This window comes from Sturnira hondurensis, unplaced genomic scaffold, assembly GCF_014824575.4.
Source record: "Sturnira hondurensis isolate 20B ecotype Veracruz unplaced genomic scaffold, ASM1482457v3 Scaffold0014430, whole genome shotgun sequence".
NCBI classification, from domain to species: domain Eukaryota; kingdom Metazoa; phylum Chordata; class Mammalia; order Chiroptera; family Phyllostomidae; genus Sturnira; species Sturnira hondurensis.
Window position 1 is genome coordinate 972,880 of NW_028087061.1, and position 5,940 is coordinate 978,819.

The window sequence follows — 5,940 nt, forward strand, 5'->3', positions numbered from 1 at the left end:
AGTGTCAAATGTAAAAGTCCTTTATCAGCTATAGTGGTATCACTAGGTGTTGGGTGGAATTAAAAAACTAGGAGCCTCAGGTTTATAGCACCTCATTCGCTGTGTGGCTTTAAGCTAGTTCCTCAGTTTTTGTGGCCCTTAGTTACCTACTTAGTTAAACGAGGGACTGGACTATGTTTCCTAGTAACAAAGCCAACAATTGGTAGCTTGCTTACTTTGTGTCAGGAACTGTACTGAGCACTTCGTATGCATCTTCTCACTCAATCCCCCTAGCAGCTCTTGGGGTTGGCACTATTCTTATCACCATTTTAGGGATGAGGAAGCTGAGACACAGAGAGGTTAATTAACTTGCCCACAGTTGCTCAGCTAGTAAACAGTGGAGCTGGAATTAAAAATAAGGAATCCTGGGACTTCCGCCAAGATGGAGGCATAGGTGGAAACACTGTGCCTTCTTCCACAACCAAGTTTGAATACAACAAAGGTTTGGAGAACTAGGACACACCCAAAGACCAGAAAACGGAATTATACGGAATTCCGACAACTACGAACCGTTCAACAGGGACAGTAAGAGAGGCGGAGCCAGCAGCGGAGCTGGGTCGGGCAGGACAGATCCCCCGACCTAGGCGCTCAGGCAGCCAGGAACCAGTTGGGGTGTGGGGCAGACTGACCGCGGTCGCACATTCGCGCACAGTGAGACAGACCATGCAGGCCCCAGGGGGCGAACCCAGTGGTGGAGGGCTGATGGCGGTGGCACACTCACGTGCAGTGGAATGAAACGCGTGGGCCTGGTGACGGTGGTGGCTGCGGTGCCAGTGGGGGGACGCAGCGGCAGGCGGCAGACGGGAAGCCATTGTCCCTCTTTGACCCCGCCCCCACATACAACGTCACAACCCAGCGACTTAGTTGCCCTGCTCTAGTGAACACTTTAGGGCTCCGATCCTGCTACAGAACAGGCATGAACAGCCCAAAAGATGGCGCAAGAAGAACTCAAAGTCCCAGAGCCAATAACTCTAAGTGACCGAGAAATTTCCAGCCTCTCAGAAGGACAATTCAAGACACTATTTATCAGGATGCTCACATAATTGGTAGATTATAGTCACAGATTAGAGGAACATATGAAGGCTAAACTAATTGAAATGAAGGGAGATGTCCAGGAAACCAATAGTGATGGAAAGGAAACTGGGACTCAAATCAATAGAATGGACCAGAAGGAAGAACGAAACATCCGACCAGAAAGGAATGAAGAAATGAGAATTCAAACAAATGAGGAGAGGCTTAGGAACCTCCAGGACATCTTTAAACGTTCCAACATCCAGATTATAGGGGTACCAGAAGGGGGAAAGAAACAGCCACGAGTAGAAAACTTATTTGAACAAATAATAAAGGAGAACTGCCCCAGTCTGGCAAAGGAAATAGACTTCCAGGAAATCCAGGAAGCTCAGAGAGTCCCAAAGAAGTTGGACCCAAGAAGGAACACACCAAGGCACATCATAATTACATTAGCCAAGACTAAAATGAAGGAGAGAATCCTAGAAGCAGCAAGAGATAAGGGGACAGTCACCTACAAAGGAGTACCCATCAGACTGTCAGCGGATTTCTCAAAAGAGACCTTACAGGCAAGAAGGGGCTGGAAAGAAGTATTCCAAGTCATGAAATCCAAAGACCTACAGCCAAGATTGCTTTATCCAGCAAAACTTTCATTTAGAATGGAAGGACAGATAAAGTGCTTCTCAGATAAGGTCAAGTTCAAGGAGTTCATCATCACCAAGCCCTTATTATATGAAATGCTAAAGGGACTTATATAAGAAAAAGAAGATGAAAAATATGAACAGTGAAAGGACAGCAAACACACAGTTATTAACAACCACACCTAAGACAAAAGCAAACCAAGAGGACAGCTAGATCAGGAGTGGAACCATAGAAATGAAGAACACATGGAGGGTTAGAAACAGGGGGGTGGGAGGAGGAGAAGGGGGGAGAAGGCACAGAAAATAGCATAGATGGTAGGTAGAAAATAGATGGGGGGAGGGTGAGAATAGTGGGGGAAATATAGAATCTAAAGAACTTGAGACACGTGGTTATACACTAAGGCGGGGGAGAATGGTGGGGAAGGGAGTGTGGGGGTGGAGGGGAATGAAGGGGGGGAATAGAACAACTGTAATGGTATAATCAATAAAATATATTTAAAAAAATAATAAGGAATCCTGCCCTGGCTGGTGTAGCTCAGTGGATTGAGCGCGGGCCTGTGAACCACAGGATCGCGGTTCGAATCCCAGTCAGGGCACATGCCTGGGTTGCAGGCCAGTTCCCGGCAGGGGACACACCAGAGGCAACCATACATTGATATTTCTCTCCCTCTCTCCTTCCCTTTCCCTCTAAAGATAAATAAATAAAAATAAAAAATAAAAATAAGGAATCGTGGCTGGTGTGGCTGGATTGAGCGCGGGCCTGCGAACCACACAAAAATAAGGAATCCTGAACACTGCTGTCTGTCAAACTCCTATGATGATGAAAATATTCTATAGCTGCATTGTCCAATACAGTAGCCACTGGCCATGTGCGACCATTTAGCATTCAAAACATGGCTACTGTGACAGAAACTGAATTTTAAAATTTGCTTTGTTTAACCTTAAATAGCTACTAGGATGTCAGCTTTGGCCCCACTTCCACGGAGAGGCAGCACTGAACGGTGGCGAAGGGTATAGACGCTACAGTCTCTGAAACCAGACTCTGCAGTTTGAACACCCCCTCTGCCACTTACTAGCTGTGTGACCTTGGAGGTGGGACTGAGCCTCTCTGCTCCTCAGCCCCCTCTTCTCTAAAAGGATGATAAATCTACCTACCTGGTTGGGTGGTTGAGAGGGCAAGCGGCCTCTAGGCTCGCATTTTATGGGTTTTTGTTTTCTGTGACATGCTCCTTCAGGGCAGCCCTAGGTTAGAGGATAGTAAGGATGGGAAGTGGGCTGGACGCCCCCATGGGGCCGAGTGAGAGGGTCCATTAGAGTCTCCCTTTCTACGCTGGGGCCAGATATGGCTCCTGGGGGCCCCCAGGACGGTGGCATAGGGGATCCCTGAGGACAGCGGGAGAGCCAGCTAATGAGCGGAGTTAATCAAAAGGCAGCGAGTCCCCTAAGCTCGTTCTGTGTCCGGAACAATAATCGTTGTGTGCCGGGGGCAGGGCCTGGGACTCCTCTCTTCCCCCAGCAACCTGCGGGGTGAGGAGTGGAGGCAGGCCAGGGGCGCCCTAGAGTTTGAGGGGCCAGAGCGATCAGGAGAGGATTGGGGAAAGAAGGAGCAGGAGGGGGTGCGGGGGAGGGAATGAGGTACCGCGTTGGATGCCACGAGCTCCTCCCGGGTCGGGTCAGACCAGAGACAGATGCGGCAGTGCCACCACATTGCACTCTGTGGGTGGAGGTGGGAGCAGTGCCTGTCCTATTCTGTGTGAATGGCGCCCCCTGGAGTTCATGCCACGCAGCGATTGTGTGTGTGTGTGTGTGTGTGTGTGTGTGCGCGCGCGCGCGCAAGATTCCACTCAAGATCCCTCCCCCTTCCCCGCCCGCCCTTGCGTGGGTCAAAAAGAGGTGATGGCTAAAGGAAAAAGAATTTGCTGAGGAGGTTAAACAGAAAGAGAGCAAAAGAGAATCGCCGGCCCTGTCCCTGGGCCCAGCTGGTCCCTCCCCTCTGGTGACCTCAGCTTCACCCCCTCCTCTCCTCCCCTCCCTCCCCACTTTTCCCCTCACTCCCTACCCTGTCCTTTCAAGCTCGAGAACATTTGATCCTGCAGTCTGAAGAGCCGCCAGGAGAAGGTGAGGAACACCAGCTCAGCGAAACTTGATGCCTTCCCTGGGGCTGCTGTGGCCCTGGGGGCAGATGCCAGAGGACAGAGCCACCCTCAGCCTGGCAGAACCTCACACCTTCAGGAAACACAACCGACCCAGATGGCCCCTCTTAGAAGGCATGGAGAGTGAGGCAGCAGTGGGGGTCACTTGCGCCCCTCCCCACTTATTTACACAGGATTTCCCAGAACATTCTACCCCTCACTGGCCTTCTTCGATTCCCTAGAAACTTGCTTCCCCTCAGCCTGTACATTTGCAAACACTTCTTATATATTCATTATTTCTATCTGCCCCTGACCCCTAATTTGGGCCTCCCTTATCCTGATAATTCAGGTCGTGCCCAGAGCCGCCTTTTGTCTGAGTTAAGGCAGTCCAACACAATTCATTTTAATGAGCAGACACTGAATGGCTACCACGCGCTCAGCCCTGCACTGGGTGCTGTGGGACGCCCACCCTGCTAGCGAGCTTACAGCACACGTGGAAGCAGAGCTCACTGCATGGACGTCACTCCAATCCTGGAGTGGGGGTGATATCTGTGAGCCTGGACTGACAGGTGGGCCTTCAGATTTCCAGGTGCTCTGCAGTCCCTTTGGCCACATCTGTCTCCCTAGGACAGTCAGTGGCGTGAGGTGAGGAGGCGGCTTCTTGCTGGGGTGAGTCCTGTTCCCCAGAGAGACTGGATTCTCCTCCCTGTGGGCACTAACTGCTCCATGCTAGCTTCACAGTCTCGCCTTCAAATAGGCCTGGTTTCCAAGAGCCCAGAGAGGCATTGCACAAGGACAAATAAAACACCAGGCTGCTTCCCTCGGTCTTGGTTGGAACTTGAAAGGCTGCAGGCCACAAGGCTTCAAGGATAGGAAACCATTCTGCCCGAGGAGCCAAGAAGTCAGAGTAAAGGCTCCAAGCCGTCCGTACCCTCCCCCTTAGTCCTTGCCCAAGTAGTAAACATGTCATCACTGTCACAGCGTGTTGGCTCCCAGCTCCTCTTCAGACCAGGATCTGTAACCCTATCATAGCATCCTCTTCACTTCCCTTGGGAGCCCTGAGGACAAGGCTGTGTCCCCCCTGAGACTGGGGCTCCCTGAGGGCAGGGCTGTGTTGTTAGTTAATGGGTGTCTCCCCAGGGTGCCCTGTTTGGTGTAGGTAAAGTGACTGACTCAATAAATATTTATTTAATTAGCAAAAAAGTAGTCAAGAGAACCTAGCTTCTCCAGTGTGTCAGCTTTCCCCAAACCCCCCCAACAGGGAAGCAGAGCTAGGTACAAACCAGTGTTCCTTACGCCTATTCACAGTGGGAAGACCATGTGCTTTCCAAACTGGTATTAAAACCAAATTACTTTTGATCCACTGAACTGTCAGCTTAAAAGTTAAACAAAACGTCCCCTGTTTTAACACTAGTGTGGACAAAGGGAGCTCGGGACAGCCCTGGAGACCTCACTCAGGAAATGGTGGCATCCAGATACCAGGTCTCAGACACAGCTTGCAAGGCTTTGGAGTCTGGGCAAGGGGTCTCAGAACCAGTCCAGGCACATCTGCTCATTGTGGAAATGAGAACCCGGAGAGCAGAGAGAAAGGATCACACAGTGAGGCAGGGCGCAATTGCGACAGAGTGGCCAGCAAGCAGGAGGGACTCCTGTATCTTTTGTACCCCCACCCCCATCATTCTAGGACTGGTATTTTCAGTAACTCACTGTTAAGCCAGGTAGTGAAGGTCTCTTTGCCTCAGTTTTCACATCTGTAAAGTGGAGGGGGCCACTTTCTTAACTTACCTCACAGGGACGTTTTAAGGACCAAGTAGGAGAGTGGGTGTGGAGTTCCTTGGAAAGTTCAAAGCGGAGGGTACCTTTGGTGACAGTTGTGAAAAAATTTACAAGAAAGTCCAAGTAGACTGGCCTTTCAAAGTGAGCATGATTTCCAGACTCACAATGTAGCCCCAACAGTACAACAATACCCACGCGGTGAGCATTTACCGAGCACCCACTGAGTGCCGGGTGTCAGGGACACTGTGGCACCCCTTCGGTCACTCCTCACACTGACCCAGAGCTTGCTGTGCGTCCTCCTGTTCTCACTCTGCCACAGTTCCCGGTTCACTCCAGGTAACGCC